Source organism: Carcharodon carcharias, chromosome 2 (genome assembly GCF_017639515.1).
Source record: "Carcharodon carcharias isolate sCarCar2 chromosome 2, sCarCar2.pri, whole genome shotgun sequence".
NCBI lineage: Eukaryota > Metazoa > Chordata > Chondrichthyes > Lamniformes > Lamnidae > Carcharodon > Carcharodon carcharias.
In genome coordinates this window covers 149,797,618-149,811,434 of record NC_054468.1, presented here as the reverse complement: position 1 = coordinate 149,811,434, position 13,817 = coordinate 149,797,618, and the positions used below count along the sequence as shown (strand labels likewise).

Sequence of the window (13,817 nt, the reverse complement as noted above, 5' to 3'; positions counted from 1 at the left end):
GATTGCAACAAAGCCCCGAATAACTAAGAGCCAGTGATCTGACCAGAACACACACACACACACAATCACAAACAAGTTCTTTTCCACATGCCGTGCCATTTCCTGCAGACTTCAGTTTTAACCAACAATTTCAACCAACAAGCACTTCCATAAATTCAGACAGAGCCAGTAGAGATTACTCAACAACTCACCTACAATTTTTTAATGATCCCAGTAAAAAAAACTGGTGAGAGGTGGTCCTTCCTGCTGTTGAACACAGGCTCAGCTATGCACTTTTAAGAAGGGTGTTTGCTGGAGTGTCAAAATCAAAATGGTGTTGCTGGCATCAAATCACTGAGTGATCAAGTCCTCCTCTTACCTATTGCCACACATTGGCTATCGAACATGGAAGTAAAACACTATTGAGCTGTCTCAGTTTAAAAAGTAAATGATAAACATGCTGAATTTAGATCTGGATTTTTGACCCTCCCACTCCCAACTTGTCTCCGTGTAAATATGGGAGCCTTTTCTGCTCTTCTTCCATTTGAATATTCCACCCCCCCCCCCCTCCATAGTTACATACTATTGACTTCATAATCTGCCTATTCTACTAACTTCTGGTTCCTGATGCTTATGGTATGAGTTGTGTTGAAAGTGTGTACACATAGCATGGACACCATTTTAGTGCCAAAACTTGGTGCTACAAAGCTGTGTTTTGTAGTCAGAAACTGGTGAAGAAGAGCACAAGAGAAAATGTGTAAGTGTATCAGTAAGTGAGCGGAAAAAGAAAAGTATGCCAGACAGCAAGAAAACAACACGCGAAAGACAAAGGGAGATGCTGGCTCATTTTTTTTTGGAGGGGTGGGGAGATGTTCAAATGGAGGAAGAGTAGAAAAGGCTCCCATATTTACATGGAAACAAATTGGGAGTGGGAGGGTCAAAACAAAGAGGGTCAAAAATCCAGATCTAAATTCAGCATGTTTATCATTTACTTTTTAACTGAGACAGATCATTAGTGTTTTACTTCCATATTCGGTAACAAACGTGTGGCAATAGGTATGAGGAAGACTTGGATCACCCAGTCTAAACTCCAGTATTTAAAAGGGTCAATCCAAAGACTTCCTTGGAAGAGTTGAGAGTTGGTGTTAGGATGAGAAGAGGAAATTCCAAAATGGATTTGAGACAGGCAAAGGTCTCATTTCACATTTCACTGACTCCTCCCATAATGTGCTACTCAGAGTTGAGGAGCCAGAAAGCTTCTCTTTCCCAGGCAATGGCAGAAAGAAAGCTGCTGGTGAAATCAATAAGGCATGGCTGCAGGTGTCCCTGAAGAGGAGCAGCAAGGGTGCTTTGCCATGTAACTGAATTCAATGCAAGAAGCATTTTAAAGAGGTTAAGGTGTGTTGAGATGCACATTTACCTCCATTCTGCTGTATAAATTATCCTAAAACCCCACCTCTTTGTTCTCAGACTTACTCTACCTCATCATGCTTCAGCCAGTTACCTTGCACATTCACCCATTCATCTCTTACGATGCACTTCCTCATCTATTCATCCACCTGCCACTCACCTTCATCCTTGCATAACTTCATATCTTTCCCCAATAGATACCCTCACCAAATTCACTCCCAACCCGTGTGGATGGACAAATGGTACTTCAGCCACTCGTTAGTTACCTCTAGACTTGACTTTTCAACTCACTCCTGGATGGCCTCTCACATTGTTTCCTCCATATACATGAAGTCATCAAAACTATGCTGCTTTAGTCCTTATTTGTACGAAGTTCCCTTCACCTATCATCCTTGTGCTTGCTGATCTACATTGGCAAATCAAGTAATGTTTTGATTTTAAAATTCTCATCCGTACGTTCAAATCCCTGTGGCCTTGCTCCCCCCATCTCTGTAATCTCCTCCAACTTATCCTTACTCATTTAAGTCTAGTCTTGAGCATTCCCAATTTTAATCACTCCATAATTGGTGGCCATGCATTTAGTTGTTTCAGCTTCAAGCTCTGGAATTCCTTCCTGACAGAGCTTTCACATATGCAGAAGTCAGTGAAGATCTCGGATGACAACTCCTCAGAATCCAAGTCCTAGTCCTCTTCATACCTATTGCCATACATTTGTTACCGAACATGGAAGTTGAATCCTTCTGAGGATGCAACTTTCTAGCACTCATGAAGATCAGTAAGGCAGATAGCTGTACTGACTCACTTCACAAGTGAGCAAGAGTAAATGGAAACATGGTTAGCAGTGGAAAATTTGCATCTGATGGAGCAACCCACTTAAACCTCTGCTCAGCTGAACATTGATATTGTAGCCTAGGAGCAACTGATGAAAAACAGAATCATTGCTGATGCTCAATGTTTAATGCATTGACAAGCCTTCCAAGCGCAATGATCATGACTAAAGAGAAAATAGAGTCATCCATTTCAATCCAGAGATAAATTGATGTTGCAGGCCATTACAATCTTATGTTTTTGCATGAAGAGAGCTCCAATGCTCCAATGAGATGAGCCCATACTGCTTTGAAGCTGTGAAGACTCTGGATCGCAACATATGTCTGCCACCTTACTTAGGATAGAGGATAACTTAACCTCGGCCTTACAATGCCACAGATTTGCAAAGTGCTCTCAAGCATGCTGGAAATGTTGTGGGCCACTGGGTGGATGATAGCAAAAAGGAACATGGAAGTGGAACCTTTCCTCAAAGTGCTTCATTTCTCATTCGCTGTCCCACAACCCAGTCATGTTGCTTCATCACCCTATATTGGTGCAGATGATCTTCATTCAAAACCATCTTAGCAAATGGGAGAGGGGTGCAAGTAGCCTGCCTTTACCTCTGCTCAAGCCATAAGGATTGCACTACATAAAACAGTGATAGAAGGAAGAATAAAGCTTTGAAGTTCCAAAAGATATGCACCTGTGAAAGTTAAAACGTAATGTTAAGTTTCTGGGGATTCTGCTTGATTGAGCTGGTTTCTGCACCACAATTTCCCCCAATATCAAGCTAGAATTGCCACAAAAGATGGCAGAATTTTTAAGTGCAAATTGCATTCATGCATATGACATTTTGTGATGCTTTATGCTAGCTTTATAAACACAGGCTATGCCCCAAAGGGGTTAGCATACCACAACTGGGAGTTTCCACTAATTATGCACATTTGCAGATCATCAAGCACAATGGAAAATAGGAAAAGAGGAATTCTGTGGTCAAGAGTGGGGAAGTAGAGGAAAAAGTAACCCATGGACTCTGCTGGAGTAAGATAGACAGCTGGTGCTAGGGTATAGTGGATTGTTTGTGTAATGCCAGAATCACAAAATGCCATGAGCACCAAATGCAATTTGCACTTGACAATTATATACTGATGTTGGGAGAATTATGTCCAAAAAGCTAGTTCAATCAAGCAGAATCCCCAGAAACTTAACATTACATCATAACGTTCACCCATTTGCACATGAACAAGGCGAATCCATGGCAAATCCAAGGTGCATTAACACTACTTATGCAAGAACACGTATGCTCAATGCACAGTTAACCAGCAACATAAAGGACAGGAAGAAAACACCACATGGGCTGCAGTGGTTCAAGACGATGGCTCACCACTACCTTCTCAGGGGCAATTAGGGATGGGCGACAAATGCTGGCCTAGTGATTCCCACATCCCTTGAAAGAATAAAAAAGGACAGTGAGCTGCGTGAAGGCTTCAGAAAATATAATTTAAAGATTGATCTTTCATAAATACATAATAAGAAAACAAACAGTTATGATCAAGTCAAATCAGAAAACCCCAAGATGAAAGCAAAATTCTGCCAATGCTGGAAATCTGAAATAAAAACGAAGATGATGCTGGAAAAACTCAGCAGGTCTGGCAGCATCTATGAAGAGACAGAGTTAACATCTTGAGTCCATAAAGAGTCATATGGACTTGAAATGTTAACTCTGTTTCTCTCTCCACAGATGCTGTCAGATTTGAGTTTTTCCAGCATTCTGTTTTTATTTCAAATCAGAAAATACTCTGATTACAGATTATTAAACAACAATGAACAATTTTCTTTGTTTAGACTGCAGTGCTACGCTAGACTTTCCGGTATTTATTTTGCAACCTTTTCAATGTTCACTAAATCTAATTTATTGGTGTCTTCAGTCAACTGCTCATTAAAAAAGATAAAAACGGTAGAACTCAAATACTTTACAATAAAAGCCATAAGTCTTTAATGCAATACTGTAGGAACTGGGAACCCAATGGGTCCTCGTGATTCAATAGCCACCAGGAGCGAGAGTGTAATTTCGGTGCATTCCTGAACAACCAACCACAAATGATAAACGAAAATAATCTCACATTGGCCTCAACTGATATTCAAAAGCTTCCCCAACTTAAAATCGTTCTTAGGGGAGAGGCATACATTGATTATAACTTCCAAGCTGTTTACTGCCTCAAAGTGAAATAACCAGACTAAAATTTATCGCTATTATCTTCAGTGCAGTTTTCGAAAATGTCTCCTTTCGTGGTTCTTAGCCCTCCAAAAGACGCCGTTTAAGTTCAAGCCTTTCTTAAAAACTGTACTGAACTCTGCGCTGAGTTAGCATTGAACATCAGGGGTCCATACACAATGATATGAATGCCTGTATGTGACAGAGTTTTGAATGGCCCTTTTGATGAGTAGTTCAATGAAGAATTATCTTCGACTGTGGTACTGCCTGGGTTCAAATAAGTGTAATGCCAAGAGGAGAAAATTAAAAGTAATCTTTAGGGAGAAGAAAGTCTTTGGTGGGTTGAGGGGTGGGTGGGGGGCGTGTTTGGGGAAGAGAAACACCAGAGTCAACTCAAAAATGGGTGGAAATCACCACTCCTTTAGAGTAAAAACAGAAAATGCTGGAATTGCTCAGGCCAGGCAGCAACTGTGGAGAGAGAAACCGTTAATGTTTCATGTCAATGACCTTTCATCAGAAACAGTTAATTTGCCCATTTTCGATAATTTTTCACATTAGTTCCAAATGCCATATATGCTTCTGCAAAAGTCAAATTTTAGAGACCAATATTTTAGGTCAAAAGCTGTGGTTGACTTTACACAGGTAATGTTCGAGGGAGTGACGTGCCTGTTGATTTGGGTCCAAGTGAAATCCAAAAAAACCATTGCAATGGAATAAAGTAAAAACCAACAACACTAAAAAATTCATATCATCTAACATTTATCATTTTTTAAAATTACAAACTAAATACATTTCATCCAATGCAATAAAAATATGTAAATTAATAACACTTCACATCGAAATCCTCCAAAATCACTCTGATCATCATCTGAATCACAATTTGCCCCAATTGCCTGGATGTACATTGTATGGATCTTCCTCATCTTAGGTCAGCATCATCATTCCATAAATGATCATCCTCTGTACCGCTGAATGTATTTGATGTTCCACATTACAGAAATCAGCTGAGTGTATTTGATGTTCCACATTACAGAAGTGAATTTTTGACAATATTGGAATCAAGTTCATTCCACGCTTCTGTGGCTCATCAGCACGATGTTACTAGTGAGGGGACTCGTGTATTTCTGCCCTTAGTGAATGTTTTCTTGCCTTCCAACGTCCAATTGTTCAACATCTTTCGGATGCTTTCCTTGAGAGGTTTATTTACACACACAAAGGGGTAAAGAGCATTCTTAAGATCACTGGGGATAACTGCCAGAGATTTGGTCGTTCTTACATTACTGACTACATCGTCGACGAGATGGGATTTGAATGTGTCCCAGACAAACAAATATTTTTGCTTGTATAGTCCTCTTGGTCTCAAATTTCACACCTCTTACAACTGCCTTCATTCATATGGATGACAATACCTTTCTGAAATCTCTCTTTAGGGAGAGCTTTGTGTTTTAATATCACCAATGGTTTTAATTTTGTGCCATCCTGCCATACAACATGGAACCACTGTGACATGTGTCATTTCGTGGCCAGTCTTTACAAGGACAGTTTTTTCACCAATCTTGATTGCTCGCATGTCGAAGCTCATTGGTGTTTTGTCCATATTTCCAATTCAGGTCAATCGATATGCATTCTTCTCTTAATGTCAGATAACAAAAGGGTGGAATTTGATTTTTTTTATGTTTAGTTCAGGTGGCAGATGCTGTGAAGTTTTCATTTTCAGACAGAATACTAAATTGTGCCTTTTCGTGAATCTTGTGCATCACCTGACACTAGTATTGAGTTCTGGAATACCATCTTTCTTTGCTTCTGTGGCGTAGAGTCTGATGGCTCTGCAGTGATAGTATGACAATTTTGCTCATTAATCCACTCTGTCACCTCTTTTCTCCAGTTTAAATTGAGCTGCATGCTTGTTATTCTTTCTCAAAGTTATCGTGATAGATTATGTGGTACACATTGGCCCTGTCACCTGGCTTGGAAATAGCCACTAAAACTGACAGAGGGAAAATCTAAAGGATCTCACTCGTGCCTTTAAATTAATGAGTCAGAGTAATTACTGGCACATAATTAATCGCAACAGAGTTTGATGTCTGAAAAACTAAGGTCGACTTTTACATGAAGTGTATGAAAAATTACATCTTTTTAGCCCAAAGGTCATGGGGTTGACTTTTACATGAGAATATATGGCAAATTAAAATCACCTATTTAATACGTCTGTTATTTTAGCAACAGAGTTTTATTCACAAGGCTGAGAAACCATCAAGCTTGCAAGTACGAGTAAAAATATAACCTTGAGGACAGCATTATCTCTGACATGATCAATGTTACTATAGTGACAGCAAAGTATGGGATTAGCTGTACCCATTAGCTTTCACATCACTTCAGGGTCATGATTGAAATGTTCTCAAAAACCAAGCAGAATTTCCTCTGGATGTTCTCAGAAGCTTTTAAGGCGCTTCTATATATGGAGAACTGAGATTACATGCTAAGCCTCAGCTGCTCTTCGGCTTCAAAGGTATTAGCATACATCATTTCACGTTATTTGCCTTTCATTTTTTAAATGAAGTCTTTTACTTTCCTTTAGCTTTTTCCAATGCAACATGCTAATACCAGACCGAGTAGATGAGCATGCAACCTGCTCCCACACTTTTGCAATAGCATTTATTCATTTTTATTCATTTATCAATGAGTGTGATCACAGCACAGGTGGAATCACTATTAGATGCTCCTCCCTGGTAAATTATTTGGGATCCACTTGCTGCCATCCACTGATGGAATGGAACACCTGACTGCACAAATAATTGGTAGCTCCCCATTCATCATTCTGCTATGCACCAGTATGTTGCACTATTGTACATCTCCAACTTGAGTCTATTGAAGACTCTGCCTGATAGCATCATGTTTAAACTAAAATCTCATGGATTGGTAGGCCAGATATTTGCGTTCAGCAACTTTAAAATGCTGAGTTTATACTTTGGGCTGCGTTACTTTGGACAAGTACCAAGCAAATCTCCAGTAGATCCCCACTATGACAAAAGAAAACATTGGTGAGACAATGGATACCTCTCAGCGGCTCCTTTAAAGTGCAACTGATGGAGAATCAGAAGCAGATTTCCCTGCTGTTGCTTGCCACTGAATGCAGCCAAAGACAACCAGGAAATCATTCTTTCAAATAAACAGCTTAAGAACTTGAATGCAATCATTTGGACGAGTCAGGTCGATTAGAGACCAAAAAGGTAAATTGTGTGTGAAAGTGGAAGATGTGGGCATGGTCGTTCAATGAATACTTTGCATCTTCAAAAAGAAGGGAAATGTATTGATGATTTTGGTTAAGGAGGAGTGTAAAATATTGATTGGCATAAAAGTAGAGTGGGGAAATATTACAGGGTTTAAGCATCTGAGAGTGGATAAATCACTGGTCCTGAAAGAGCATCTGAGGCTGCTAAGAGAAGCAAGCAAGGAAAGAAAAAGCAGAGGCTCTGATCATCATCATCTTTAGCTACAGACATGGTACCAAAGAACTGGAGGACTGCTGACAATGTGCCATAGTTCATTCACCATTAAACAAAGTAATTACAGGCCAGCTAGCTTGAGAGTGGGTAATTTATTGGAAAACATTCTGAGCAACAGTATTAATACCATAGATCGTGGGGTATAAGTTGGCGTTTGAAGCTTCAAAAAAATCCCTCAAGAAACAGGGGTCGTCTTGAACACTGAGTATTATATGTGAACTGCTGGTGCTGTTGGTGGTTGCTATTTTGAAGTATGAAAAAAATATAACACCGGTTATTCAAATTAAATCAATGCATCCCATTTTATTAAAAAAATAATTCTACAAAGATAATTTGAACCAAAGTCATCATAACGTTTTAAAAATTCAAATTCTTCATCTTTAGCATCCAACACAGATCAAATTCAACCCAAGTCACTTTGGCTTTGACATCATCGCAAGGATCCTAACTCTGAATCAGGTGTGGCGCTTTCGGTTTCAGAATAATCCACAACAAATCACCTTTCCCTCCATCCACTGAATTGGATTTTCGACATAGACCAAAGATCTGATGACAGTTTGTGCATTAATAGTGTCTCACAATTTAATGATGAAACATTAAGCAGGGCAGCACGCCCTATAAAATTTTTATTACATCAACCATCCTGCACGAACATGGTCCTTGAATGGCTTGTTGCAGCACATGTACAAAGGTTGAACTATGGACGTTAGACTCTTAGTATAACTGTAAGTTGGCCGCTTTTTCTTCACAAGCACCTCAATCTCTTTCAGTCATATGGAATCTGAACATGCCCCTGCAGTAATTGTAGCTTTAAGAAATGTAGCGACTGGAGCTTCAAGACTTCTTGTGTTGTATAGTATCACGTGACAGTGTGAACGAATCAGCTCTAAGCATGGGGAACCTTGGAGTGGGAGTTCTTCTTCAAGTTGTGGAGCTTGATGGAAGCATGTAACTGCTGCTGCAGCCTGTAAATAAAGTTCGATGTTTCTAATGAGAAACTTGTCTGGAAAATCAAGTCCATAACAAACTGGCGACGAGGATAATTCGGGTGCGGTGTTGTCCCTCGCCAAGTGACTGAGAGTATCTTGTTTAAACAGAAGAAAAGGAAGATATACTCACCAGATGTGCCACATTTTGGCAGGAATGACCCCTTCGAACCATCCACAGAGGATTGGTGTCAATATGTAGAACGCCTTGGGTTCTATTTCCAGGCAAACTAAATAACGGGGGAGGAAAAGAGATAGTTCTAAGCGTTTATGGGAGTAAAACCTATAATTTAATCCGAAGTTTGATGGCCCTGAACGTCCCTGATTCGAAGACCTTCGGTGAATTGGCAGACCTCGTTAAGGGGCACTCAACCAAAACCCTCAGCCACCATGCAGAAGTTCAGGTTTAATTCAAGGGTTAGAGCCCCAGGGAAGCCCATTGCTACATATGTGGTGAAATTGAAACAACTGACTGAACACTGGTTTCAGGGAGACCCTAAGCGACATGCTTAGGAATTGTTTGGTCTGCGGAGTGCAAGATGATGCCATTCAACGACGACAGCTGAAGTAAACCTCGTTTTTAAAAAAAGCATTGGAAATCGCGCTCGTGATGGAAAGCACCAGCTATACAAGGTGCACAAAATGGTGCCATTTTCCAGTTGGGGCGGGAATGGACAGCCAGGTGTGGCACGAAAAGCCGGGACTCCGCTGCGAAGCGGAAGACAGTCCCTGCTACCCGAAAATTTCGAATAAATACAGGAAACAACTCGGCAGTAAATCTGAAAATGAATTTTTACCGATGTGGAAGCAATCATACTCCTGAAACCTGCCGTTAAAGAGGTGGAGTGCTATCTCTGCCATAAAAGAGGGTACATACTGAAGCATTGTAAAGCAAAATTGAGACAGACTCCCAGGCAGCAAATCAAGTTAGTAGAAGTACATAATGTGGAAGCAGCAGAACCAACAAATCTAATATTTATTCCCTATTTAATGTAAAAGTAGGGAAGACAGAGCCAATCACTGTTACTCTGCAGGTAAATGGAAAACTTATAATGATGGAAGTGGACACTGATCCTTCAACCACTGCAGTGGGAGAGTTCACATTCAAATATTCAAACCAAGGTACTCAACAATTGAATTTGGAGCAGGTTTCAGCCAAATTAAAAACTTATACTGTCGAAGCTATCCAAGTGAAGGGTATTACCATTGTGCCTGTTTATTATAAGCGCTAAACAGCACAACTCCCAGTGATGGTAGTAGAAGGCGAAGGACCAAGCTTTCTAGGTTGTGATCCGCTGAAAGAAATTAAACTAAATTCATCTGAAATTTTCCAGCTATGAGTAGGAGGACTGCCAGAATTGCTAATGAAATATGACAAGGTTTTGAGAGACGAACTGGGGAGAATCAAAGACCTACAGGCTAAGATCGAACTGGGGAAAATCAAAGGCCTACAGGCTAAGATCTATCTGGACTCGGAAACAACTCCTCGTTTCTTTAAAGAGGTGCCACATGGTCTGATACCGAATTGAACAATTTAGAGGGGCTGGGGTCATACAGCCAGTTCAATTCTCAGAGTGGGCAGTACTTAAAGTCCGTCTTAAAACCGGATCAGGCCATCTGGATCTGTGGGAATTATAAGCGAACAGTAAACAACGCTGCCAACTTGGACATGTACCCTATCCCCAAGATTGAGGATCTCTATGCTAAATTAGCAAGAGGAACAACTTATGCTAATCTAGATATGAGTCATATGTATCAGCAGCTGGAACTGGATGATACCTCCAGAGTTTGCGACTATAAACACCCACAAAGGGTTTCTTCGGCTTGCTTGATTTTCCAGAGGATGATGAAAAGTTTGCTACAAGGACTACCTCAAACCATGGTTTACCTGGACGACATCCTAATAATGGGGTTCATGGAAGCTGAACACTTGGCTAATTTGGAAGAAGTCTTGAAAAGATTTTTGGAAGCAGGGGTGAGCTTAAAAAATAGAAGTGTCCCTTTCAGGCAAGCAAAGTCATTTATTTGGGCCACTGGGTGGATGCCCAAGGGTTACACCTGTAGAAGAAAAAGTTAAAGCTATCAAGAAGGCACGATCACCCAAAAATGTCTCTGAACTAGTCATTCTTGGGTATGGTTAATTATTATGGACGATTCCTACCCACCTTATGAATGATCCTAACCCCTTAACACTCATTATTAAAGAAAAACCAGCATTGGGCTTGGAAGTCACCTCAAGGAGAAACCTTCACGAAAGTTAAACAACTCTTGCACTCTTCAAACTTCTTAGTACACTACGACCCGACAAAGGAACTGGTACTAACCTGCAAGGCATCCCTCCTATGGCATGGGAGCAGTACTATCGCACAAGATGGACGATGGTTCAGAAAGGCCGATAGGCTACATGTCCATGGCACTTTCCATTGCCAATAAAGAAGGATTATTGATTATTTGCGGAGTTAAAGGATTCCATCAATACATGGCCGCCACTTTACAATTATGTCTGACCACAAACCGCCTTTGGGTCTGTTCAGTGAAGGAAAAGCTATCCCTCCCCAAACTTCTGCATGAATTCAAAGATGAGCTCTAATTTTATCCTCATATGAATACATTTCTGTGCACAGACCAAGGATGTATATAGCCAATGCTGATGCCCTAAGTCGCCTTTCTTCGTAGGAGAGCAAAGCACATGCACCAATTCTCCAAGAGATCATATTAGTGTTCAATTAGCTGGATTCCTCGCCAGTCTGCACAAGGCAGATAAGAAACTGGATGAATTGTGATCCAGTCCTGTCTAGAATGAGACACCAAGTGTTGAAAGGATGGTCCCAGGAATCAGTCCCTGATGAATTGAGGCCATTCTTCACTCGAAGGAATGAATCGAGCAGTCAAAATGGTACCCTGTTATCGGGTGTGCGTGTAGTTGTTCCTTCACAAGGAAGAGAACCATTCTTGTTGCACAGTGCACATCCAGAAATCTCAAGAATGAAGGTGATTGCGCGAAGTTACATTTGGTGGCTGGGCATGGACAGTGATATCGAAGTGGTGGTTAAACACTACACAATGCCAACAACTACAGAAACGGCACCACTACGCCTGTGGGAATGGCCTGCTAGGCCCTGTGTGAAACTGCACATAGATTAAGTCAGTCCTTTTCTATGCATCATGTTCCTACTAATAATTGACGCACGTTCCAAATGGCTAGACATGCATGAGGTTAGGTTGCCAACATCAGGTGAGGCACAGAAAAGTTACACCAAAGCTTTTCTACGCATGGATTGCCAGAAGTAATCGTCTCAGACAATGGTACTGTGTTTACAAGCGTTGAATTTCAAAGATTTGAGAGCCTAAATGGTATCAAACATGTAAAGATGGCACCATATCATCCACTGCCTAATGGAATAGCTGAGAGAGCATTACAGGCTTTTAAAGCTAGGATGAAAAAATTATCAGGAGGATCACTGGAGACTAAACTTTCACATTTCCTGTTTCACTATAGAACAACCCCCAACAACACGTTCAACACCTTCAGAGTTACTTATGAAGCTACGCCTTTGAACGAGATTAAGCCTGGTACTTCCTGCTTTGGAGGGGAAGGTGGAGAAAAGTCAAGGGAATCAAAATGTGACTCATGATCTGTATAGTTGTGAGCAAGAATTACTGTTGGTGAAGCAGTACACGTACAAAACTTTGGTGCAGGATCGAGTTGGTTACCTGGTGTAATAGTTTCTGTGACTGGGCCCATGTCACACCACATAGAAGTGGAGGGCCGGATCACCCACAAACATGTGGATCATTTGAGAAGAAGGGAGATACCCCAACAAAATGATGTTCCATCTATAACCATTGTAGAACCCGTGGTCCCAGTTGAAATTGTTCAACCAAGGATAAACATACCAGATGTCTCTGTTGGAGTAGATAATGCTGAACTGTCTGTGACTAAAGAGGTACCCGATGTGTTGTGGTTACAGATAATAGGGATCCTGTAAGAGATTCGAAAGATGTGGAGCTACAACGTTCCACCCAGATCAGGAAGCCAGCTGAGAGACTGAACTTATAATTCCATGACCCGTGTATATATTTGTAATGAAACGAAGGTAGATGTTGTAAACACAAACTGTACAAAAAATTTAAAGGGGGAGGAATGTAATAATTGTAGCTTTAAGGAATGTAATGACTGTAGCTTTAAGACTTCTTATGTTGTATAACATCATGTGACAGTGTGAATGAATCAGCTCTAAGCAAAGGGAACCTTAGAGTGGGAGCTGTTCATCTTGTTGTAGAGCTTGACGGAACCATGTAATTGCTGCTGCAGCCTGTAAATAAAGTTCAATGCTTCTAATGAGAAACCTGTCTAAAAAATCAAGTCCCTAACAGCCCCATAGTAATAAGCTGCATTCTTTGCATAGGTCACCGGGACACCTCTTCCACACATTATTGATTCACAACTTCACTCCATCCTCATCCACCTATCTGTTGTCATGGACATACACAAAGGCTACTGCAAAGATCTTGATTTCCTGTGGTTTTATGTTTGAAAATTACCACAGCCTTTGATTTTGTTCCGTCGACCATGCAGAATAGTGCCACTGAATCATGCCTTCTCATGTCCTGTGGTTTTCACTAGAACCATTTGAACCTTTCGACTGGACAGTTTGGTTGCTGGGTATAATAAAAATTCATGGGTGTTTCCATCCATGTTGCCGATGTCACATTATGGGTGCTCGTGCAGCTGCTGTCGTCACTGAAAACTAGCAATTTTGACATCAACGTCTTTTGGTAGACTGAGCGATCTTGGTTTTCTACTGCAACTCTAGACATTTTTATTCCATAAAGCAGCTGCATCAACTAGCTGTTGCTCAAAATCTTTGCTGGACTCAGGGTTTGATTGGCCCACTTAAGTGCATATATGTG

At 40.8% G+C, this 13,817-nt stretch overlaps 1 protein-coding gene across 3 annotated transcripts in view; it reads right to left on the bottom strand.

The window, feature by feature from the left end:
- The window catches only part of LOC121293328 (zinc finger protein 292-like), a 403,832-nt gene that overhangs the window by 240,190 nt on the left and 149,825 nt on the right, over positions 1–13,817 (bottom strand). Inside the window, exons 5-6 of one of the 3 annotated variants that reach the window (XR_005946495.1) lie at positions 9,037–9,133; positions 8,195–8,882 (exon numbers count right to left, since the gene is read on the bottom strand). The exons of the other annotated variants lie outside the window; for them this stretch is intronic. The gene's annotated coding sequence lies outside the window, so the exon portion shown is untranslated. Of the gene's footprint in view, positions 1–8,194; positions 8,883–9,036; positions 9,134–13,817 lie in introns of those variants that run through there. 3 annotated transcript variants of the gene reach the window in all.